The sequence below is a fragment of the Belonocnema kinseyi genome, chromosome 6 (genome assembly GCF_010883055.1).
Source record: "Belonocnema kinseyi isolate 2016_QV_RU_SX_M_011 chromosome 6, B_treatae_v1, whole genome shotgun sequence".
Taxonomy (NCBI): domain Eukaryota; kingdom Metazoa; phylum Arthropoda; class Insecta; order Hymenoptera; family Cynipidae; genus Belonocnema; species Belonocnema kinseyi.
In genome coordinates, this window is record NC_046662.1 from 10,300,353 (window position 1) to 10,326,903 (window position 26,551).

The following is a 26,551-nucleotide window of genomic DNA, read 5'->3' on the forward strand; positions in this document are numbered from 1 at the left end:
ACACACCTGGCGTTTTTATTCCGGAAATGGATTCGTTTTATAAATCGACTTATTAATATCGCCTGATTCGCTCCAATCGCTATAAAAAAAAAATAAAAAAAATGGGGTTGCGTGTAACACGAAGAGCTTGAGGATATTCGGTTAAGAAATAAGAAAAGTCAGGAGCGCGTGCGCGAGGCGTCCCGACGTCCACCGACGCCTTCTTGAATGAAATGCAGAAGTCAGTTAGCATTTGGACGTCCTCCGCACTATCATGGATATTGTACATCCGAGAAAACCTCCATGGAGTGATTTTTTTAGGATTTTCGTGATTTTTATAAATTATTCCTTTTTTATTTTTAAAGGTAAGGAACTTATTTAATTTTTGTTTCTTCCTTTTGTTTCTTTATTTTGCCTCATACTTTTTTTTACGTTTTATAATTTTACAACTAATCCTCGCCGTTGATGTTAAACAGCCTATTTTCTATATACGTTATTCAAAATTTTGATTTATATTTTAAAAATTCTGTCCAACAAAGAGAATTTGAAAATAATTTTATTTGAAAATACAATTATTGTTTATTTTTGGATTATATTTAATATTTTTATTGAATAATTATTAGTTTATTTCATAGATTACTTTAAGAGTGATGGCCTGAAATTTGACCACTAAGTATAAGTCATTTTCTACTTTTTCGTTAAATAATAAATTTTGCTTTTAAATTATCTGTGTAAATTAATTATATTAAAGCACAATTTAGTCAAATTTAAAAGCTTTGGAATACTTGGTTTAGAAATTACAAATAAAAAGTACGAAAAATATCTCGTCCCGCGCCTGCCCCAAACTACAAAATTGATTTAAAAAATTATTAAATAATATTGATCCCATTTTTTAATAATTGATAGAGTTCAATATTTTAAAGATCACGATTTAAAAAAACAGTTCAAATTTTTTCGATTCACGCTTCGTTAATATCTTAGGATAAATTTAAAATAAATTATTTAAACCATTAACAATGCGCGCTTATATTATTTAAATTATATTTGAGAAAATTTTATAAATAAGAAATAATTTTATAAGTGAATAATTATCACTATTTTTGCGTAATAATTTTAAAACATGTCCGGTGATGCTTAATACTAATTCAAGATACTGTAAAATGAGAAGATGTTTTAAAATCAAAAATTCAAAATCTAATAAATCGTGAATATAATAATTTTCCCCATATTTATAAATATTTTTATCCGTTCTTAATATATATTTAAAATATTTTTTTATAATTTTGATCGATTATACTTACATATCCTATTGCGCGACCTGTAATTGATTCATTATCACACTACTTTAAAAAAATCTTTGGCGGATTGAACATTTTCTTATTTTTAAAAATTTAATTGCTTGATACTTTTCTTACTGAATTTTTAAATAATTTTATTTAAATATACAACTAGCGTTAATTTTGGGATTATATTGATTATTTTTATTTAATCAATCTTTTTTTTATTTTATACATTACTTTAATTATTTGGGACGACTAAATAATCCCGAAAAATAAAGTTTCCGACACTGTAGAATTCTCTAAAACGAAAATTCTCGAATGATAAAATTCTCGAAATTATAAAATTGCCGAAAAATAAGAATCCTGTATCGGAAAATTCTCGAATAATAAAATATCACAACTATAAAATTCCCCAATTAAAAAAAAACTAAGAAAATTGTTTCAGATTGTTATTGTTTCAAGTTTTTCCAAATATTGTTTGAATTTAAAATAACACTAATTTTATAATAATTTTATTAAAATGTAAATTTAAAAACACGTGTACCTCGCATGAAAAAAGAAATTTCCTTTTTAATTTTCTACGAACATAAAAATATTTTCTAAACAAACTTTACAGAATTCTTTGTAATTTTTTTAAACTATGCACATTTTCAAACAAAACTTTTCATTCAGAAATATATTTTTTCACTAATGTTATTTTGAATTCAAGTAAGATTTTTTGTAACTTTAAAAAGTAGGAAAACCTTTTTCTTTGATTAAAATATGTTATTATTTTATTTTTAATAAATAAATAGTGTTAAGCAACTTTTTTTTATTTGTCTAAATTTGGGCATTTTATAATTCGAAAATTTTACTCTTTAGGGATGTTAAAATTCGGTAATATTACAAACTGTTGGGAATTTTATTATTCGAGAATTTTATTATTCGGGAATTTTAATTGAGAATTTCCCAATATCGGGAATTTTAGTTTTCGAGAATTTTCCATTATCGGGAATTTTATTTTTCCGGATTTTTCAGTCTCCCTATTGCAACTTTATTTTTGCAATAAGCTGTATCAAATAAATAATCAAAATTAAATGATTATTTGATCAGAGAATTTTGAAATAATTAAATTCTCTTCTAATTTGGTGGATTTTACAGTTTTGTGCGGATTGCAGCATAAAACTCTTTAAAAGATTTCCAAAAATATTTCCGAGACATAATCCTGCATGACGTCTTCTCGTAGCTATAAAATGTTATTTTAAGAATCATGTTTTTTCTGTGTGAAAGAATAGTGTGCTATTCATTGTACCTATCAATTAGTCTAAGCTCGTTATAAATTAGAATTTCCACGTCTATTCTAATTGAATTTTATGGTCTGTCAAATATATTCTATATTAATAATAATATTCTATATTAATAATATTCTATAAAATTATTAAACTTGGTCGACGAAATTTGTATAAAAAATAAATAATGTATTAAACCTTCTTATAAATAACCACTTGTAAATTAATTTAGGCCATATTTAAATATTTTTATTTTTTCTTAACAATATTTTCGCAATTTATTCATAATCAGCAAAAATAGTCGGTTTATTGTTGTAAAAAGTGCGATGCTTGTAAGATATTACATAAGCACATAAATATATAAATAATAGGAAATAGTTATTTTTTTTATAAGTTAAAAAAATGTTATATTCTAAACCGCTGGCATTAGAGATTTTATATTTCTAAAACTCTTTAGTAATATAAGCACCAAAGTTGAAAAATAATTTTAATAAACATCTCCGATTTATAAAACTATTTAAAATTAAACTGGTTCAAATTATAAAATAAAAGTTGGAATCTATATAAATATTTTACATAACAGATTCCTATTCATTTAACCATCGTTTTTATTTAAAAAATTCACCTATAAGGTAATAAATTTAAAATAATGAAAGAAAAAATGCATATACTAATATTACATTAATGAAATCAATCAGACACTAAAAAAAGTAATTAAAAAGTAGTAGAAGTTGTAAATAGATGTTTTATTTAATTTAAATAATCACCACTTAGGTATTTTACTTCGACATGCTTACAGTATACTTTCTTCAATGTAATAATTTTTTTAAATTTATCTGCTGAAATGTTTCATTCATTATTCCTTTAAAAAAATTTGAAATAGCTTCGCCAGTAACCTGAATTTTCACTCAAGCATTAATATAAGTTAAAAACTTTTTATGTTAAAAGTTTCAAATAAACTATTCCCTATATTTTTAGGTTTTCTAATTTAACTAGTAGAGAAAAAAAGAGCTTTTTCAGATATCTACTTAATTAAAACTAAAAAAGACTTCTTCAACTTCTGAACATTATTATAATAATTTTTAATAATAATTTTTTTAAATTAATTCGAGGTTGTCGACTTTTCTTTTTAGAGGCAAAAAACGACAGCTTTAAACAATCATGAGCACGATTGTCCATTCAATTTTTGTTAACTGTTTAAACTTTTTTTCTAAATTTAACACCTGACTGGTATAAAGCATGTTCGTCCAATCTCCCATTCATTTTTAAACAACTTTCATTAATTCTTTTTATTTTGACACTATTCATTACAATTTTTATTGAAAAAAGTGTTTAAACACTGTGAATTAAAAAATATATTATAGGTAATTCATGAGAAATTGTAATCATAGGGAAACCTAATAAAATTGTTTAAATAATTTGCACACAAAACTACACTTTTTTGCCGCATTTAATTCAAAAGTTACATTTTAACAATTAAAAACTATTTAAATAATTAAAACTCAAGTATTTTTTCAAATAATTATGTGTTTTTTTGTTAAAAAAATTTTTCTTTTCTTGTTTGAAAAAATGTAAATGGTTGAAAACTACTCTTTTCGGTTAAAACTTTCATTATTTTGTTTAAAATTTAGTTATTATGTTGAAAATTTGTTTTTATTGAAAATTTTACTACTTGGTCGAAAGTTTGAATACCTTGTTAGGATTAACCTTTTTTTGTTGAGGTTTCATAATTTTAGTTAAAAATTCATCTCTAGGATTCAAAATTTAACTATTTTTTGGAAAATTTTTTTTCGTTGAAAATTAATTTTTTATTTGAAGTTTTAGGTATTTTATTTTTTCTTGAAAATAAATTTTTTCGTTGAAAAATCAACTATTTGTTTAAAAATTTGTTTACTTTGTTGAAACTTCGTCTTTCTTGGTAGAAAATTAATCTTCTTGTCGCTAAATTCATTTTTTGTATTGAAACTTTTCCTACTTGGTTGAAATTATAATTACTTTGTTAAAAATTACTTTTTGTTGCTGAAGTTTCATCACTTCAGTTCAAAATTCATCTCCTTGTTTGAAAATTTAATTGCTTTGTTAAGAATTTTTTTTTTTTCGTTAAAAATTAATTTTTTAACTGAATGTTTAAGTATTCCACTTTTACTTGAAAATTGAAATTTTGTTGCCAAATTAAACATTTGGTTGAAAATTAATATTCTTTACGTGAAATTAATTTTTTTGTTTGAAAACTCATCTTGTTAGTTGAAAGTTGAACCGCCTTCTTATGAATGTATTTTTTGGTTTAATATTCATAATTTCAGTAGAAAATTCATTTCCTTGGTTGAAAATTGATCTTTTTTAGTTGAAAATTTAAGTATTTTGTTTAACAATTTTTTTAAACATTGATCATTTTTTTTAAATTAAAATTATAAATATTTTGTTTATTTTTGGTAAAAAAATTCATTCTTATTAGGTCAAAACTAAACTTTTTGATTGAAAACTCTTGCAATTTGTTAAAAGATCGTCTTATTAAAAAAAATTAATATTGGCGCAAAATTAATTTTTTTGTTTGAAAATTGAACCAATTAGTAGAAAATTAAACTGCATTATTATAAATGTACTTTTTGTTCAATATTAATCATTTCAGTATAAAATTAATCTTTTTGGTTGAAATCGATCTTCTTTGGTTGAAAATTTAATTATTTTATTTAGCAATTTTTTTTTCTGAACAATAATAATTTTTTTTAAGTTGAAAATGTAAATATTTTTTTCAGAAAACTTTATTTTTTTCAAAAGTTACTTCTTTGTTAAAAAAATACTTTTTCAATTGATATTTATCATTTACGTGGAAAATATATCTCTTTGTTTAAAAATTGATCCTTTTACATTGAAAATTTTAATATGTTGTTTAAAAAAGAGGTTTTTCTGTTCAAAAATAACTTTTTTTGAGTTGAAAATTCAACTTGTTGCTTATAAATGTATCGTGTTTGTTCGGAAATTTTTTTACTTGTTTGATAGTGGAATTGATTGAACATTCCACTTGAAATTCAGCGGTTTCGGCTTAATATTGACATATTTTGTTTAAAAATATTCTTTCTTCCTAAAAATTATCCCTTTTTAGTTAAAAATTAAACTTCTTCTTGGAAAATTCTTCTTTTCCGATAGAAAATGCATCATTTTTGGCGGAAAATTGAACTACTTGGTTGAAAATTGAACTATTTTATAAAGAATTCATTTTTATGGTTGAAGATTCAGAATTTTAGTTAAAATTTAACTGCTTTCTTAAAAACTTAAATACTTTGTTAAAAATTATTTTGTTGTTGTCGAAGATCCAGTATTCTAATTGAAAATTTATATGTTTTTGTTCAAAATTGAACTATTTGGTTGAAAGATGATCTTTTTCAGTTGAAAATTTAACTAATTTGTTTAACAATATTTTTTTCTTTCTGAACATTGACCATGTTCTTTTAATTGAAAATGTAAGTATTTGGCTTGTTTTTGGTGAAAAATTAATTTTCATACTAGATGAAAAAAGAACTTTTTGGTTGAAAATTCTTTTATTTTGTTAAAAATTCTTCTTATTTGGAGGAAAATTATTATTGGCGCAAATTAAATTTTTGTTGTTTGACAATTGAACCATTTATTAGAAAGTTGATACGCATTGTTATAAATTAATTTTTTTGTTAAATATTCATCATTTCAGTAGAAAATTCATCTCTTTTGTTGAAAATTGATTTTTTGTTAGTTTAAAATTTAACTATTTTGTTAAAAAGAAATTGATTTTTGGTAGAAAATTAATTTTCTTATTAGTTGAAAATTAAACTTTTTCGTTGAAAATTCTTGTTGCTAATTCGTCTTTTTTGGTTACAAATCATTGTTTCTGGCACAAATTTAATGTTTTGTTTTGAAAATTAAACTATTTAGCTGATTGATCTTTTTCAGTTGAAAATTTAAATATTTTGTTCAAAAAAGAGCATTTTTTGTTAAAAATAATTTTTTTTTTAGTATGAAATTCAACTTGTTGATTATAAATTTATATTTTTTGGTTGCCAATTGCACTATTTGTTCGGTAGTTAAACTGATTTATCATTTCACATAAAATTCAGCTGTTGGCATAATATTGCAATATTTTGTTAAAAATATCCGTTTTTCTTCAAAATTATACTTTTTTAGTTAAAAATTAAACTTATTTGAAAATTCTTGGTTGAAACTTGGTTGAAAGTTGAACTACTTTGTAAAAAATTTACTTATATGGTTGAAGATTCAGAATTTTAGTTCAAAATTTAACTACTTGTTTAAAAATTGAAATGCTGTGTTAAAAATTATTTTGTTTTTGTTGAAGATCCAGCATTTTAGTTGAAAATTCATGTTTTGTTGAAAATTGAAATATTTGGTTGAAATTTTATTCAGTTGCAAGTTAATTTTTAACTGTTTGAGAATTTAAAGATTTGGTTGAAAGTTCGTCTTTGTAAACATTAAAAAATTTGCCTTATTTTTAGGAAAATTTGTCTTTTTTGTTAAAAATTAACCTTCTTGTGAGGATTTTTTGTTTATTTCAAAGCCTTTAATGAAACTTGAAATTCTTTGTATCCCTTTGACGAATGTTTCATTATTCTAGTTGAAAATTCATCTGTTTGTTTGAAGATTTAAATATTTTTTTTGAAAATATGTCTTTTCATTTTGTTGAGAATTAATCTTTTTTATTTCAAATTTAACTTTTTGACTTAAAATTCTTATCGTTAGTTAGAAATTCGGTTTTTTGGGGAGAAAATTAATCTTTTTGCTTCAAAATTCATCTATTTTGTTAAAAATAGTTTTGTTTCTTAATTCTCTAAATGCAAAGTTCAAGTATTCTATTTTCATTAATTTGTCCTTTTTTGGTTGAAGACTCAAAAGATAGGATAATTTAAACCGATGGATTTCATCAGTGCATATAATTTTGGTATTTTTGTTTGAAAATAGTGCATGGAATGCAGTCGCGTCATCAGTCAGAGTTCCTGTTTGTCAAAGGTGAGTTGAAAGAATAAAAAATAAAAATTGTTCAGACAAAATTCAAGCAAAAGATGTTATGGTTGAGCGAGAGGAACACGTTTCTAACTCTATAATAATCTCCGGTAGGGACATTAGAAGACTCTCGGACATGTAGCATGCATTGTAAACATGCCAACTCTTGTGTTGCACGCGCTGGTGGTTGCAATAAAATAAATTCGAAATGCCACGATTTTCTCCCTTTGTTAAAAAATAATAATAATAAAATAATGAAATCATCTCGCATTCTGACTTCCTGCATTTCTGGCACTATGATCCAGCAAACAACACTTGTAGCTTCTTCTCTCCCTTCACTTATATTTCTGTACTAATAGCGCTCTCTGACTGCAAATGTATGATTTTAAGGGACGGTTGACGACCTCCGGATAAATTTATCCGTTATGGCTGTTGTGACTGGACCGATGACGAGATGACGTCAAAATTATTATTCCCTTTTCGCAGAATGCTGCTAATATACCTCTCAAACAAAACACACTTACCTACTTTCAACTTTACACACAATAAACAAATTATAACTTATAGGATAAACAATAAGAAAAATGGGATAAATTTACTCAAGTTTTCCAAATATTTATTTTAGTTTTTTTATTTATTTTGTAGTTTTTATCAGTAAATGCAAGCGCTTTTGAACAGTTTTGTTGAATGTCTGGTATTATATTTTTGGTTTGGAATTCATCACAGTAAACCCCAGGAATAAATTTTATCTTTCAAAAAGATAAAAACGTTGCATCACGTTTATCTGACGAAAGATAAAATTTATCTGAAAAAAGATAAAATTTAACTGAAAAAAAGATAAAGTTTATCTGACGTAAATATTTTTTGACATAGGTTATATGTTAGACGACTGCGTCTATTTTCACAGAAAAAATGTCCTTAATAAATTTAAAGATCCTGGCGGTATTCAATTTTAAATATTCTCACTTTATTTCACTTATTTTAAATCCAAAAATCACTCACCTACATTTACTTAATACACAGTCTGCACTTTGGTTAGTTTATACCAAATAGTGTTTGTTTACCATTTTTGAAGTCTACATCAGGGTCGATAAAAAACTCAAGATTTCTTCAACCAAAGTAAGGGACTGAAGTTGGCTGAATGTTCTTACTCAGACTTTTAAAATTTATGATTTTTAAATTTATGAAGGACATTTTTCTGTGAAAATAGATGAAGCCGTCTGACATATAACCTATGTCAAAATAATATTTCCGTCAGATAAATTTTATCTTTTTTTCAGATAAATTTTATCTTTCATCAGATAAACGTGATGCAACGTTTTTATCTTTTTAAAAGATAAAATTTGTTTCTGGGGTTTACTGTGATCTTGTTCGGCTAAAAATTCTACCATGTGGTTAGAATTTGTACAAAGTTCTTAAAAATGTTTTTTTTTTGCCAGGCATTTATCTCTATTGTTGGAAATTTAATTTTTCTATTTATTGAAAATTCGTTGTATTTTTGGTTGGAAATTTATTTGTGCTGAAAATTTAACTATTTCATTCTTAGTTGAAAATATATCTTTTTGAGCTATAAATTCAACTAATTGGCAGAAAATTCATCCTTCTTTATAGTAAATTAATGTTCTTAGTTAAAAAATTATCTTTTTGGTATTTTTTTGCTCTTTCTAGTCCCGAAAAATTTGGGGAGTTGGAAAAGCGGATGACCATCCATCATTTAAAATAAAAAATCATCCTTTTTGTCGTACACCCTTATTTTGTTGAAAATCCATTTTTTTATTTAGAAATAATTTTTTTATTAAAAATATAACTATCAAATTTTGTTATTTTTGATAATTTTAATTAAAAATTTTTATTCTCGATTTGAGAATTGGTGTATTTTGATGAAAATTACACTTTTAGTACAAAATTAATCTCCTTCAGTTAGATAAAAGTTCATCTTCTTGTTTGGAAATTTATGTTTTCACTAGAAAATTCATTATTTTAGTTAAAAATTAATTTCTTTGTGAGAAAATTGAACTATTTTGTTTAAATTCGATTTTTTTTGGTTAAAGATTAATTTTTTGGAATGAAAATTCAACTAATAAAATCTTGATTATAAAAGTATCTTTTTGGCGTGAAATTCATATTTTTTCTTTACAAATTAATGCTTTTGATCAAAAAGAAATCGCTTTGTTTGGAATGTCAACTGTTTGGTTTAATGTTTAAGTCCTTTATTGAAAATTAATTAAAAATTTCATTTTTAGTTAAATATGTATTTTTTTTTATTCGAAAATTCAACCGATTGACAAAAAATTAACATATTTTGTTGAAAATTCATCTTTTTCTATAGCAAATTAATGCTCTTAGTTAGAAAATCATCTTTTTGCTTAAAAATTTTTTTTTTTGCTGAAATTTTTTTTCGCTGTTTCTGGTTGCGAAAACTTCATGGATTTGGAAACAGTGATGACCATCTAAGTTCATAAAAAATATTCGACTAGTCATCCCGAATTTCGAGAAGAAGAGAAACTTCGTCTTTTATGATCTATCATTTTAATTGAAAATGCATCCCATTTGTCGTACACCCTCATTTTGTGAAAAATCAATTTTTTATTGTGAATAATGTTTCCGCTCAAAAAGTTTTTGTTAGTGAACTGATGTTCTTAGTTGAAAATTGAACTATTTAGCTGAATTTTGAAGTATTTTGTTAAAAATTTATTTTTTGTGAAAATTTTTCTTCACTAATTGTACAGATTGTAAATGTGTTAAAAATTGTACTTTTTTGTTAAAAATTCTTTGTGTTATTTAAATAATAATTTTTTAATTGAAATTATAAATATTCTATTTTCGCTTAAAAATATATCTCTTGAGTTGAAAATTCAAGTAGTTAGAAGGAATTTTTTTCATTTGTTTTGAGATTTTTGTAGTAAATTAATGTTCTTAGTTAAAATGTCTTCTTTTTGGGTTAAAATGCATTGTTTTAGGATTCTTCAATTTAGTTTAAAATTCATCCCTTCAGTCCTTGCTCCCTATTATTTTGAAAATTGTTGGTAAAGAATTAGGAATTTTAAATAAAAATTCATTTTTCTGGTTAAAATTTCAGATTTTTAGTTGAAAATTAATTTATTTCATAGAAAATTGAACCCTTTTTTTGGAACTCATCTTGTTCGGTAGTTGATAGAAAATTAATGTCCTTTTTTTATACCTCTTTCCTTAAAAATTCGTTTTTTAATGAAAATCTATTTTTTTAGTTTAAAAATTCATGTATTATGTTTAAAAGTCGACTTTTTTATAGAAAATTAATATTTTGGGTTAGAAATTTAGTGAAAAATAAAATGTCTATGGTTGAAAATTTTAATATTTCGTTGAAAAGTCTACAAATATATTTTTCGTTTGGAATTTATCTTGTTCTTTTCAAAATTCTACTATTTGCTTAAACGTTGATTTACTTTGTTAAAATATTATTTGTTTGGTAAAACATTCATCACTTTTGTTGAAAATATAACCTTTTTGGTAAAAATTCGTTTTATTTTCTGTTTAAAATTAATTTTTGAAACTAAAAATTTAACTGTTGCATTTTAAGTTGAAAATATTTGTTTTTTAGTTAAAAGTTCAACTAATTAATAAGAAATTTATATATTTTGTTCAAATTCATCTTTTTTGGTAGTAAGTTAATTTTCTCGGTAACAAAAAATTATATTTTCGATTGAATATTAATTTTTTAGGATTCATCATTTGAGAACCCAATTCATCCCTTTGGTCATTTATGCCTGTTTTCTGGATTTTTTTTGACAATATATATTTTTAATTTAAAATATAACTTCCATTTTTGTTTGAAAATTGATATATTTATTTGAAAATTTATCTGCTTGATTATAAATTTATCATATAATTTGATGATTTATTCATTTAATTGCAAATTTAACTAATTTGTTAAAAATACTTTTTCTTTAGAAAATTAAAGTTTTTTATTTAAAAATAAAACTATTTCATTTTTTGTTGATTAATTTTTTTTGTTAAAAAATTCAACTATTTTGTTGAATGTACAAGAATTGTTGTAATTAAAAAAAAACTATCATTAAAAATTAAAATTTATTCTTTCGATTGAAAATTTAACTATTTTGTTGCAAACTCGTGTTTTTATTCATAATTTCCATAAAAAATTACATAAAACTTTTATAATATTTGAAATAATTTATTACCTAGTATAATTTGAAAGTCACAAATTTCTATCATTTTTTATAAGTTCTTCTAGGAGCTTTCTCGCCAACAAGGATTTTTTGTTGATTTATTTGTCAAAATTTGAAATTTAATATGCAAAATAACTTCAAGCAATAAAAAGACAATCAGTTTTTCAACAACAATTATTGCGCGTTTTTTAGAAGCTTAATTGTCCAAAAAACATTAAATATTTGCAATTTTTTATTAATTCCTCTTTGAAAACACTTAGAACGAAAAAATCAAAGTATAAAGTGAACAATTTTAAAATTGGGATTGTGAAAGTAAACTGCTTTGAATTATTTTAATTTTGTAAAACTTTTTATTGTTAATTATATAGCAATCATAATGCAAGCAGGAAGTTTCTTCTTGAAAAAATGTTCTATTATTTAGTTAGTTTTGAACGACTATAATTCAATTTCAGAAAATTTGAAAGTTTTTGATTCAGTATCGTCTAGCTATGCTTCTACAGTAAAATTTTGTTAAACATTAAATATTTAAATTTAAAATATTGTTTATTCTGTAACATTGTATAGTTTATGTTATTTTCACATACTAGATTAATTTCTTGAATTAATGAAATTACTAAAAAATTGGCAAGAATTTGAGAGCTTTTCAACATTCAAACATATCAAAAAGCCTAAATTTCAAATACTTACATAATATATATTGCAAACTAAAAAGCTGTTGTTAAATTCAAAGGATGTTGAATCTGAAAGCTTTTGATGAAACAAATTATATTTCAAAGATTTCAAAAACAAAAATTCTTAATCAGAAAGATTTCAATTTTTCAAAAACTCAATTTTGACGGTCGCAATTTAAAAAAATTGGAAAGTTCCAAAGTTTGCCTTCCCTTTGAGAAAATTCAAATTTAAAAATGAAAACAATCTAATTTAGAGCTTCTGAGTTAAAAGCTTTTAGAAATATAGGAGATGAACTTCCAAGCTTAAAAGTATAATGAACAGGCAAATTAAAATTTAGAAAGAACTTAAACATTCTAAATTATATTGATTAAAACCTTCATCCATTTTTGATGGAATAAAAATAAAAATTAATTCCCCATCTTTGTTCAAATTTCTTTATTATTTATTTTTAAATCAGTAATTTTTATCTAATAAACAAATATCTTAAATTAAATGGCAGTTCACATTTTTTATATTTGAATTTTAAATACAATATTTTTTATAAAATAAATTAGATGTATTCTTTAAAATTTAGAATATTATTTCCGTTTCGTAGATTAAAAATTCAAGTTTTAAAATTTGAAGATATCTTTTTACATAAAGTATATACCGAAGTAAATTTTTAAATTTTTAAAAATTTTTCAGTTGTAAGAGTTGTGAATTTAAAATGTTAAAGGCTATTATTTTTACATGGTACAATTTTTAAGCAGTTCAAATTCAGAAAAATTTCAGTTTTAAACACTGAATTTGAAAATGGTTCATTTTTAATTTGTAAAATTGATTTATTTTTATTTTTAAATGCTTAACACTGAAATAATATTTATTAATGAGCTTGAAAATAAAAATGTATTTATTTTTTATCTTTTCAGTCTTTTAAAGTATAGAATTTTATGTATTTTTTTGGGACTTATTCAATTATTTAAAAATTTTAATTAAAAATTGCTTAATTTTTAACATTTATTTAAAGTTTTTCTTCTTGATTTAAATTTCTTTATTTTTTTTTAATCCAGTTATTTTCTAGGTTTTGAAGTTTTGAGTTTAACGGTTTTTGTTTAAAAATTAAAATATTTTCTGGATGGTTTAAGATTCACTATTTTAGTTGAAAATTAATTTTTTTTTGGTTGAAAATATAACTATGTTGTTGAAATTAATTTCTGATTCGTTGGAAAATAAATTTTCGGACTTTAAATTTAACTGTTACATTTACTGTTGACGAATGATTTTTTTTAGTTGAATATTCATGCATACATTTTTTCTTGAAAGTTCGTCTTTTTGGTGGAAAATGAATGTTTTTTAAATTGAAAAAAAGTCTATTACCACAAAAACCATCCTTTTTGGATCCAAATTTCATTGTGAAGTTTGGAATTTCTGTAAATTCAGATTTCAAATATTTTGCAGAAAAGTCGCATTTTTTTATTTCGACAGTTTTTTTTTTAAATTAGTCTTTTCTGGCGGTAGAAATATCAATTATTCTATTTTTCCTTGAAAATTTAGAAATTCACCATTTTTCTCCATTGTTCTATTTTTTTATGATTTTTATGATTCAATAAATTTATATTTATTAAACAAGAATCCTGAAGGAAATGAAAGGTCATATTTGAAAATATTTAGAAAAAATTACCTTTTTTGTTGAAAATTAATTTTTGGAACTGAAAATTTAATTTTTAATTGAAAATATATTTATTTTTGGAAATTGCTTGTATTTTGTTTAAAATTCGTCTTTCTTGGTAATAAATTAATATTCTTGGTAAAAAGTAATCTTTTTGGTTTATAAGTTCAACTATTCAATTAAAGTTAAAGTATTTTGTTAAAAATTTATTTTTTGTGAGAAAATTTCTCATTTTTACTCCATATTTAATCCATTAGGATGGTAATTGAACTATTTTCATGAAAATTTGTTTTTTTTTGCTTTTGTTTTTGGTTGAAAATTAAAAGTCAACTGCTTTGAAAAAAAAATTTTTAACTAAAAATTCCTTTTTCTTTGCGTGGAAACTTCAATTGTTTGATAAAAATTAACTTTTTGTTGAAAATTCAACTGGTTTCTAAAAAATTCTCTTTTTGGCTGGAAAATTCTAGAGTTTAGATGACATTTTCTTTATTAGCAACTCTTTTGGTAGAAATTGAATGTTTTTGGATAAATATTCTACTGTTTGGTTTAAAAGAATTTTGTTTCAATTTAGGGTTCAACTATTTTGCAAAAAATTCGCGTTTTCTGGGTAAATTCAACTGTTTTAGTTTTAAAATTAAAATCTTATCTGGTTTAAATAACAACTATTACATTTGTCGTTAAAAATTTATAAATTTAATAATGTTCTTCATTGTTCAAATTTCCTCTTTTATTATTTATTAATTGTCAATTTATTGAATAAGGATCCCAAAATAAATAAAAGTTAAAACTTTTTCCTTATAAGTATTTTAAGTAAAATATTTCTCATACAGTAATTTTGATATTGCGTCCCAAACTTGGAGCGTAATTTCAGTTTCTTATTATTAAAAAATCAAATTTTCAATTTAGAAATAGCTTTTCAAAAAATAGTATTATTCCAATTTTGTGTGTACAATTTTTTAATTTTCATTTGAAATCTGCCAGATTGGTGTGGCTATAAATTAAATTTCAAAAGCTATAAATTTGTTAATATTCCATTTTCAGCACTTCAAATAAAAACGTCTTTCATTTAATATTTAATTATATAAAGCACGATAAAAAAAATCTTTAATGTAAGAATCCTGCATTGTCCTGAATTAGATTTTAAAGGCTATAAATTTAATAATACACCATTTTTAGCACTTCACATAAAAAATTATTCCATTTAAAACTGAATTATTTAGAGCCTGCTAAAAAACCTGTGCTTCTAAAAATCTATAAAAAGTTTGCATCGTTTCCCAAACTACTATAAACTTTCATATATAAACGTTTACATTCTCTCTTCTTCTTTTTGAAACTGGACCCATTTTTAATCAAATTAAAATTAATCTAAATGCACTTTTTCTTCTTTGTTTCTAATTTTCCTATTATTTATTTATTATTCCGTAATTTCTTTGACATTGAATAATATATGTAATATTAGTTAAAAGTAACTCGTTTAAATTTAAAACAAAATATTTGGATAGTGTAACGCTTGTTTTCGTCTCTAAGTGAGAGGAAAGTGGTTCCTAACGACTATGAACTTTTTTATTTTTATTTTCCCGGGTAAAGTAGAGTAACCTGAAATTCAACAAAACATCAGGGCCATTTGTGATTTTCGCGAAGACCAGCGAAGCTCGGAGCCAACTTAAACAAACATTTGGCCAGAAGTTCCAGACGTTTGTAAAACAATAAACAATCTGTGACGAAGAAAAACAGAATACGAAAGATTACAATTCTCTTTTCATCCCTTGAAATAGTTGAAATGATAAAAAAATCAATTTAATCATTGATATGGCTCATTTATCTTATTTTCTAATATTTCCTTGATCTAAATTGTTTTTGGATTTTTATACATATCGCCCTGAAATTTGTTCAAATCCACATAAAAATAATAGTAATTGATGTTCACATAAATTGTTTAAAAAAATTATTATTGTTTCAAGCCCAACTTTTGTCCAGCTTTTAATTAGAGTGAGGTGGCGGTTACTTCATGTTAACAAAAATAACTATTTAAACAATGTATTGTTGTTAATAAGATTATCTTTTAATAATGCTGGAAATAGCGGTTTTTTCATTCATTTTAATTTTTTTAATTTTTCACTTGGCAGGAGTTAATATTTTATTTAGAATAGCAAAAATAACTATTTAAACAAATTATTATTTTTCATACCTATCATCTTCTCTATTACAACTAAACAGTTATGGTTTTTTCTTTATTTTTTTATTTTTTGTCTACTTTTCACTTAGTACAGTAATAATTAATGCAAGTTCATCAAAAATAGTTGTTTAATTAATTGATTATTGTTTGCAACTATCTTTTTTTAGGTAAGTGTCAAAATATTGCAGTTTTTTTAAATGTTTAACTTTTTTTACCTTTTTAGTTATAAATAAATAAAATTAATAGAGAAACATATTCCTACATATCCCTACTTTCCTTCGAATTTCCTACATAGACCTAATTTAATTTTTTTTCAATTGGGAAAAGAGCGAAGATAATGAACTTAAAACAATACAACAATATTTGAAAAAGTATTCTAGTTATGCTTCACTTATTATTTGTTCATAACTAAAAAATCAAAGCAAAACTAAAGATTTCGGAAAAAAGCTACTTCCTATCATTAATCTAAGATAATATTGTAATAAACAATAATAAATTGTCTAAATAAGCATCTTTGTTAACTTGCATTACTTATTACCCCACTAAGTGAAAAGTTTACCAAAATTGTAAGAGTTTGGAAAAACGCAAATTTTCAGCACTTATATAAGAGGTGATAGTTATAAACATTGATAAATTGTTTAAACAACGATGCTCGTTAACTTGAATTATTTATTACTTTACTAAGAAAAAAGTGGGTAGAAAATAAAAAATTTCAGTACAAACCGCAACTGTCTATCATTACTATAAGAGAAGATAGTTGTAAACAATAAAAATTTGTTTAAAAATTATTTTTGCTAAATGTAATCAGTTTTTGAAATAGTTAAAATATACAAAGGATTGACAATTTTAGAAAGAACCACTACTTTATAGCTTGATTAAATTGAATATTATTAAAAATAAGAACTAATTGTTCAAAAAATTAATTTGGTTTATTTAAATTAATTATTTACATCGCCCTGATTGAAAATTGGACAAAAAGACGAAAATTAAAAAAATGCATTTTATAGGATTATTCTAAGAGAAGATTATTAAGCATGATTTCTCTTTACATTAATTGAATATTAACTCACCCTAATAGAAAATTGGGTAAAATTGGTTACAAATTCAATTATTTAGTTTAAAATATAACCGCTTTGACCAAACTAATATTTTTGGACGAAAACAAACTAATTTAAAATTCGAAATTGATCTTTTCTAGTTGAAAATAAAAAATTTGATTGAAGATTCATGTATTCCGTCGAAAACTTTTTTTTTTGTACAAATTTGAGCTTTAATCCTTTTTTTCAAAAATTTAATTTTTCGGTGGAAAATTTATTTCTTTCGTATAAAATTTGTTTGTTTAAAATGAAAATTCAACAATTTGATAGTGAATTAAAATTATCTGGTTAAAAAGTACCTTTTTTTAAAAATAACAATTTTTTTAATTGACTTTACTTGATTGAAATTTCTTCTATATGTTTGAGGATTCAACTATTTTATTAAAAACTTATCTTTCGGTGTAAAATTCTTCATCATTTAACATTTTGGTAGAATTTTTATCTTTTTTTTTTTTGCTTAAAAATGTCGACCACTTGGTGGCACCTTTTAGGTGAAAAATTTCAATATTTTGATCAATTCATCTTTTTTGGGTGAAGATTCAACTGGTTTGCTAATTGTAATTGTTTTTAAATGGCTACAATTTATCTGTTTTATAGGAAATTCGTTTGCTTGCCTTAAAAATTCAACAAATTGGTAAAGAAAATTTAACTATTTGGTTAAAATATTTTGTTTTAATTCAACAGCCAAAGAACCAAAGTTTTGTTTGAAACTCATTTTCTTGGATTAATAATTCAACTATTTTGGTAAGAGTTTCAATTATTTGGTTGAAATTTAACTTTTTATGTTGAAAATTTATATTTTCAGTTTGCAGGAAATTCTTCTTTAGCTTGAAAATTCAAAATTTTGAGTGAATTTTTTTTCTTTATTAAATAAAAAATCTTTCCACTTTAAAAATTCAACACTTTCGTTGCAAATTCCTGTTTCTGGTTTATAAATTCATGTCCTTGGGTAAAAATTTCGTTTTTCTTCGTTGAAAATGCAACTGTTTATATTCTAAAATGAAAATTTTGTATGACTTGAAACGAGATAGTTCAGTTTTAAATCAAATAAAAATTAGTAAAAATAGCGACATTCTCCAAAAAAGTGAGAAATATTTAACAAACAAGATTATTTTTCAAACCGAATAAGCCACCCGAATAAAATACATGAGTTTTGTACCATGATAAAGTAATTAATTTTAGAGAAGAAAATAAAAAAATTTTAATTTAAAAAACGATAAATTTGAAGTAATTAATTCATTTTCCACAACAGTATGTAAATTTTGAACAAAAACAATAAATTTTTAATAAAAAAAATGAATTTCCGACCAAATTGTTAAATTTTCTATCATAATGATGAACATTCAATCAACAAAACTTTGAAATAAGAAAGAGTTGAATTGAATAAAAAAAGAGAATATTTCAGCAAAATACTTGCCTCTTGAACAAAATAGAATAATCTTTAACCAAGCAGCTGCACTTTTAACCAAGAAGGATACATTTTTTGACAATAAGATTAATATTCTACCAAGAAGGAAAATTTTTCAACAAAATCCACTAATTTTTAACCAAAAAATATAAATTTTCGAGCGAAAATACAATATTTGTATTTTCAGCGAAGAAAACTAATTTTCAAACAAAAAAGAACTGATTTTTATCGAAATAGTTAAATTTTTAACGGATGAAATTAATTGACAACTAAAATGATGAATATTCAATAAAAGAAATGATTTCGCATGAAAAAAGTTTAACATTGAATCAAAGAGTTGAATTTTCAACCAAAAAGTTGATTTTTTAACGAAGAATAGTAATTTTAAACAAAAAAATGATTTATCGACAAAATAAATTAATTTTTAAACTGAAATGGAATAGGCAAATTTTCAGATGAAAAATTATTATTATTGAAATAAAAACAAACAGAATTTTCAATGAAATTGTTAAATTTTCAACAAAGGAGATGACTCTTCAGGGAAAAAATTTATATGAAAATAGTTCAACTTAAAACCAAGTAGTTGAATTTTTGATCAAAATTTATACCGACGGATCGGAATCTGTTAAGTTGATCTGCTGTCTACGTCAATCTTTAATTTAAATTAATGTTCTCAAATGAAAAAAAGGTTTAGAGAATTTAATTGTAAGTATTCTCATACTAGTATAAAATATTTCGAACAGCTTATTATCCCTTTGATTTAAGTAGAAACAGTTCTCACTAGTAAGCCAATTATTACACCTAGGACAAATGAAGTAGATATATATTGTTTAGTCGGTAACATTGAATAATGAACTTTTTCAATCCTTATAAAAACTTTGTCTTTCAAAAGTCTGAAGTTTAAGCTCTGAAATAAATAGAGTGGAAAGGGTGGGGTATAAATTAACTAAGTAGATAACGCAATATTTGTTTAGACCATTCTTTTCTACTCTAATTGGGTTACATTAAATGAGTTCAAATTCAATCAAAATCAAAGAGAAAAAAAAGTTTCTTAAAAACAGTGAAAAAATAAGAATTCTTTAAAAAAGGGGAAAACAGATTTTGGACGCCCCTAATGTGTTAAGTTAACCTAACGTATAAAATAATATTTGCATTAAATTAGTGTTCTCAAATGAAGTAAAATATCATTATTAAGCGTTCGATTGACATTCATATAAATTGTGATTTATGTTTGGTATTTAAAAATAGGAGGGGAATCAGCTTCAGTGTCAAATGGAATTTCAAGGAGAAGGGGTCACCGAAATGTCACAAATTTGTAACAATAGGGAGGGATGAGTCAAAAATCACTAAAAATAGCGTCACTTATTTCCCGATAGATTTTTTTATATACCAAGAGAGTCAAGCAAGCAAGAATGCTATTTTTAAGCGCTATAAAAAAGTTCGGTAGGATCCAGCTTTAAAGTCACCTTTCTCGTAACAGCTGTAAAGTCCATTTTTCACGGAGACTTAACTAATAATAACCGTGAAAATCTTTATTGGATAACATCTGTAAAGTCTTGAGCAATTGTGATTTTGCATTATAAATTAACCCCCAAAGAATTTTATTTGCATACATTGAGAATTTTTAAAAATTTATTTTATTAAATTTTAAACCCTAGAGCTAATATCAAAATAAGATTGTTAAAAGGGTTTTGAAAGTAAAATAAAAAATGAATTAGTAATATTTTTAAAATCACAATGACCTTCGTTTCCTAAACCGTTTCTACAAATCAGAGAAGAAAAGCGAAGGTTAATTTTGATGGCGTTATTGGCTCACTTCCGAATCTTAAATAAAAAAACTCGAAACAGTTGACAAATCTCTTGGCACCATGCTTCTACCAAGCAGTCACTGCGTTAAAATGAATGAATGAAATAAAAAAATTTAATTTACAAAAATTCGTTCACTCATGGTCAAAATGGTTATTTATTTTTATATTTTAGGGAAATTGATGTATTTTCCTGAAAATTCATATTTTGCGGTAAAAAATTAATTTATTTTTGAAAATTTGAACTATTGTGTTCAAAATTAACTTTCTTGGTAAAACACTAATAGTTTTAGTTAAAAATGTGCTACTTTTGTTTGAAATATCGTGGTTTTTGTTTTTAAAGTGAAAACTCAACTGTTTTTGGATTAATTGAAAAAGAATTCGTTTGAAAATCTGATACTTTGGTTCAAACTTCATCTTTTTCTTTAAAAAATTCTAATATTTGGTTGCAATTTTCACGATTTGGAAGAAAATTGAAATATTTTGTTGGAAATTTATCTCTTAGGTTAAGAATTAATTTTTGTTAAAGAAGAGTATAAATTTTTTGTTGAAAATTAATCTTTTATCTATTTAAAATGTACCATTGGGTTAAAAATTCATGTATTTTTATAAACATTCGTCTTCTGTCTTAGAAAATAAATTTTCTTTATTAAAAAATAAACTACTGTAATAAATTTTTTAAAGCCTCTTCTTTTTAGCTAAAAAACGTATTACATTAGTTGGAATTTCGTTTTTTTGTTGTTGAAATTTAATTTTTTGCATGAAAAGTAAACTTTTCTAAATAAAAATTAATTTGTTAAGCTGAAAATAAGTTTGCTTAGCTGGAAATGCAACTGTTTTATTAAAATCACCATTTCTGTCCAAAATTCAACAACTTGGTTAAAAATGCAACTGTTTTTGGTTGAATTAAAAAAAATTGGTTTGAAAATTGGATCCTTTGATTGAAAATTCTTCTATTTCTGTCAAAGATTCAATTATTTTGTCAAAAAGTTAATCTTTTATTTTTCAATTCAACTTTTTGGTTGAAAATTAATCTGATTTGGTTAAGATGAAAACTATTTTCTTCAAAATGTATCTCTTTGGTGAAAAATTCAATAATTTTGTTGAAAATTATTATTGTTTTTATTTGAGAATTAATTTTTCAGCTAAAAGTGTAATTACAATCTTTTTTCTTAAAAACTTATTTTTTAAATTAAAAACTGATCTTTTTTAGTTAAAATTCCACTATTCCTTTAAAAATCCATGTATTTGATTAGAAATTCATCTGATTTAGTTTAGTTCAACTGTTTTTGATTTCAAAATAAAATTTTTTTGGTTGAATATTTGTTAAAAATTTATATTTTCAAATTGAGAATTTACCTGCCTTGTGAAAAATGTGCAGTTCTGGCTTAAAAATTCAACAATTTGGTGAAAGCTAAACTATTTGGTTGAAAATTTAAATATTTGATTCAAATTTCTTTTTTTTTAATCATTTTTTCTGTGAAAAGTTTACGATTCCATTTTTGGACAAAACTTATCCTTTTCAGATGAAAATACAACTAATTGTTTAAATATTTATGTATTCTGTTGAAGATTTATCTTTTAATAGAAAATTAATCTTTTTGGTTGCAAAATCATCTATTTTTTTGAAAATTAACTCTTGTGGAAAATTAAACCCTTTTTTAAAAAAAAAGTTGCCTTTCGACGTGAAAATTAAACTATTTTGTTAAAGTAGTATTTTCTTGGTTGCAAATTTTGTTTAAAAAATTCTTCTTTTTGTTTTGAAAATTTGCTTTTTGGTGAAAAGTTCAACTCTTTTTTGAAAAATTCGTTTCTCTGCTTGAAAGTTCAACCATCTGCCTGGATTAAAAATTAACATTCTTGTCGAAAATTCATCTTTTCGGGTTTAAAAATCAACTGTTTTCTGAAAATTTCAACTTTGCAACTTCAAAACCTAACTCTTATGCTTAAAATTCATCTCGTTTGATCGAAAATTCCACTATTTTGTTAAAAATTAATTAGATTTCTACTGGAAGTATAAGAACTTATTTTTAGAAACATTGTTTTATTATCCTATTTGCCATATTTACAAAATATTGTCTTGAATATTGTTTCGAACAAATTTCGAAAACTGGCACTGTTTATCTCATTTTCTTCAAGAGAAGAAACACAAACATTTCAATTTCAAACACGAATTTGCTAGGTAATATTTAAAGAACCAGGAACCCTTTGAACTCTAAAATTTGAGAAATCTATCACCAAGAAAAATAAGAGCCTTTTAAGAAAAAATCTCAATTTGGAACGAAATTCTCCTGAATGTAAACTCTCGTTTGTGTGAATCAGAGAGATTTCATATAGGCGATAATTGTTTGGACAGACGCTCGCCGAGAGAATTGCCGGACTAAAATACGGATCGTGATGAAAGCCAAAGGTCCCTTTTTTTTACCCCTAATTCATTTCAGTCAAAGCTACTATTCAGGTTGGTCTTATTTTCTGTATTTCCCCAGCCAAAATAATGTTCAACTCAATTCGCAATTTATAGCCTTAACACTTAATTTAGGATAAATTATCAATTCAAATGTTGAACTTATTTTTTATAATAACTAGCATCAACTTTTAGTTTACACGAAATTATAAATTTTCAAAAAAAAAGTTAACTTTTAACCAAACTAGAACGAAGATTTTGTTATGGATTTAAGAAAAAAGATCTTAAATAACGTAAGAATGTATATGCTTGATAGAAGATTTCTTATTAGAGCTAGAAAATTTCAGCAAATTCCGGAAGAATGACACTATTTTTTCCACTTACTTACAATTTCTTAAAATTGGCAGATTATTTATTTCATTGACGAAATATGAGTCCACATGTATAATAATCTGACAGCGTACCTTTAATTTTATTTAAACTTTGGAATAGAAATTAATTTGACATAAATTACTTTGCCTTCATTCAAAAATTTCATTTCTAAAGTTCAAACGTAAGAAAAATGTGACATTTATTTTCATAATGAAATTTAACACAAACGATTAATTTTTTCTAGTTATATTAAGCAATTTGAGCTTTTCTTTCAATATTGATCCTGTTATATGAAAAATTTCATTTCTTTACTTTATGGGTTCTCGATTATTTTGAAATGCATACCTAATGTTAAGGAAAACGGAAACATCTGGAATTTACAATGTATTTCATTAGTTCTTGATCGAATTATTCTGAAAAGTTGACTTTCTTCCAAAAATTTTTGCTAATCGTGAATAAAAACTAAAAACCCTGTTTGGTTCAAACGTCAACTAATTAGTTGAAAGTGGAACTAATTTGTTAAAAATTCATTTTTTTAATTATTCATAATTTTAGTTAAAGAATATTTTTCCCCAAATTTAACTATTTTCTTAACATTTTTTGGAATTATTTGTTTACTAAAAGTTTAAATATTAATTTTTGGGTAAATATTTATCATCTTCAGTTAAAAATTTAACTACATGGTTCAGAATTTCTGTATCTTTTTTTAACATTTTTCTCTTGTGGTAGAAAATTAATATTATTATTTAAAAATTAATTTGATTGGTAAAAATGTTACTTCTTTAAGTTTTCCGGACCTAATAAATATATAATCTGGGGTTGGTTTTGGCCTAAGGCAAAAAAAAGTTTATATTTCACTATTTTCTTGAAATTTTATTTTATTTGCTTAAGAACTTATTTCTCTAACCGAAAATTAAAATATTGTATTTTTTGTGGAAATTACCATTAAAAATTAAAATATTTTGTTGAAGATACTCATGTATTCTGTCGAAAATGAATCCTTTATTTATAGAATATTAATCCTTTTGATTGAAATTTCATTTCTTTAGTTGAAAATTAGTTTTTTTTTATTGTCAAAGAACTTTTTAAACTAAAAAGCAAGTTATTCAATTTTTCGTCGAATTTTTATTTTCTTAGATCATTATTTCTCTAACTTAAAATGAAATTTTTGATGTTGAAAATTTCCTCTTCTTTTGAAAGAAAATTCATCTTCTATGTTGCTTATCCAACTGTTTGATTAACCATTAATTTTTTTGGTTGAAGATTTATCATTTTAGTTCAGAATTCGTGTTTTCAGTTAACAAATTAAAGAAATATTGTTAAAAATAAGTTTTTTTTTTGCTATAAATGTTTGTTTTTTTTCATTGAAAATGTAAATGTTTCCTTTTCCCTAAAGAATTGATCTTTTTCCTATAAAAATGCTCTTATTTTGTTAAAAACTCGTCTTTATTAGTCGAAAATTTTAATTTTTCGGTAGAAAATGCATTATTTTGGGTTGTAAATTCAACTTATAAAATTCAAATTATAAAAGCTTACAGGTAATAAATCTTGAATGTTTTTCTCAGTTCAATTATGCACAAAAATAATTTGAAAATTTATGTTTTTAATTAAAAAATTCATCCATTTTAGTAGAAAATATATTTGTTGTTTGAAAATTATATTTTGATGTTGGAAAGTCATAGTAAAATATTTTTTGGATGAAAAGTCAAATTTTTTTTTTAATTTTGGTAAAACCACTTTGTTAAGAAATCAATTTTTTGTTGAAGATTCACATTTTCAGTTGAAGATTCACATTTTCAGTTAAAAATTCATCTCTTTGGTTGAAACTTTAACAATTTTGTTGACAAATTATAATTTTTAAATCAAAATTTAACTGGGTGCGTAAAAGTTGAACAACACTGTTGAAAATTTATATCTTTTGATCGAAAGTTTATCTCCTCAGTTTAAAATGTAACTAATTCGTTGAAAATTAATATTTTTGGTTTAAAAATTCATCTTTTAAAAATAAATTTAATATTTTTCGGTTGGAATATAAATTAGTACACTTCTTGATAAGAATTCATCTTTTCCTGTTAAAAATTTAATTATTTGTTGACCATTTTTTGGTTCAAAATAAATAAATATTTATTATTTTTGAAATTTGGTTAAAACGTCAACTTTTCTGGTAGAAAAGTTTTTTTTGGTTCAAAAGAAATATTTATTGATATAAAATTATTAATAAATAAATATTTCGTTACAAAATATTTATCTTGGGAGGGGGTCTTGGAGAGGGCCTATAATCCAATACGTAATCAAAAAATCCCCTCTTTTGAGAGAATTTTGGCCTGCGAAGTCAGAGTACAGCAAAGCTGCTTCTAAAATGTATCACTTGGGTGTACTTGGGTTCATATTAAAAGCCTAAATACAACGTATGATATGAGTAAATCTTACATAAGTTGTTCTTAATATAGCCAACATTTGCTGGATCTTAGCCATTTTCATATAGGCCCAAGAAGTAAACCTATGGACAACCGACGCATGGTGTCGCGGAAACTTTCAACATCGTCAAAATAATCGTTAAATCTAAGCTGAAATCTCACTTCATAACTTAATTACACAGCTCATGAAAAATAAAGCACTGTCACTCATTCACAATAAATTTCAATAAAAAAAAATTTGAGTGGAAAAGCCTCATAGGTTCAGCCTCAGTGCTAAAATAGCGTAGAAAGACATGCGTTTAACCGAAATGGCATCATCTACTTAATTTATTTTCCACTGATTAATGTCTTACTATGTATTACCGTTTCTACTGTAGTTCTTATTTAGCTCATGCTTCATAATTCGGAATCAAAAGTTTTCAAGAAGACTGAAAAAGCTCATTATTCAATATGTCTGACTAAATAATACGTATCTACTTAATTTCTTCTAGGCGTAATATTTGGCCCACTTGTGCCTACCGATTCTACTTAAGTCAAGGGGAGCGTCCACTTCTTACTTGACGCTTTTTTCACTGATTTATGACTCAACCCTCCCTCTTGTAACACTAAAACATTTTGGTAACTCCCTCCCTCCTTTCCCTTAAAAATTTGCATCCTCATATTTTTTAATGCTGATTTAGAAATTTAAATTCTATACAACCATCAATCGAATAATGAGTTGTTAAAAATATTTGATACTATGAGAATATTTTAAATTAAATTCTTCAGACATTTTTTCGTCATTTGAGAACACTGATACAATTTAAAAATTAACTTAGACGGCAGATTAACTTAACAGGTTTGAGGCCGCCCATAAACTCGTTTTCGCTTTTT

General features: G+C 24.0%; 1 long non-coding RNA gene across 1 annotated transcript in view; it reads left to right on the forward strand.

Moving 5' to 3' along the window:
- The first annotated feature begins 242 nt into the window (after window positions 1-242).
- LOC117175049 overlaps window positions 243-26,551 on the forward strand; it is a 31,258-nt gene continuing 4,949 nt past the window's right edge. The window contains exons 1-2 of the long non-coding RNA XR_004467420.1: window positions 243-344; window positions 7,472-7,519. This is a non-coding gene — a long non-coding RNA (uncharacterized LOC117175049). The remainder of the gene's footprint in view (window positions 345-7,471; window positions 7,520-26,551) is intronic.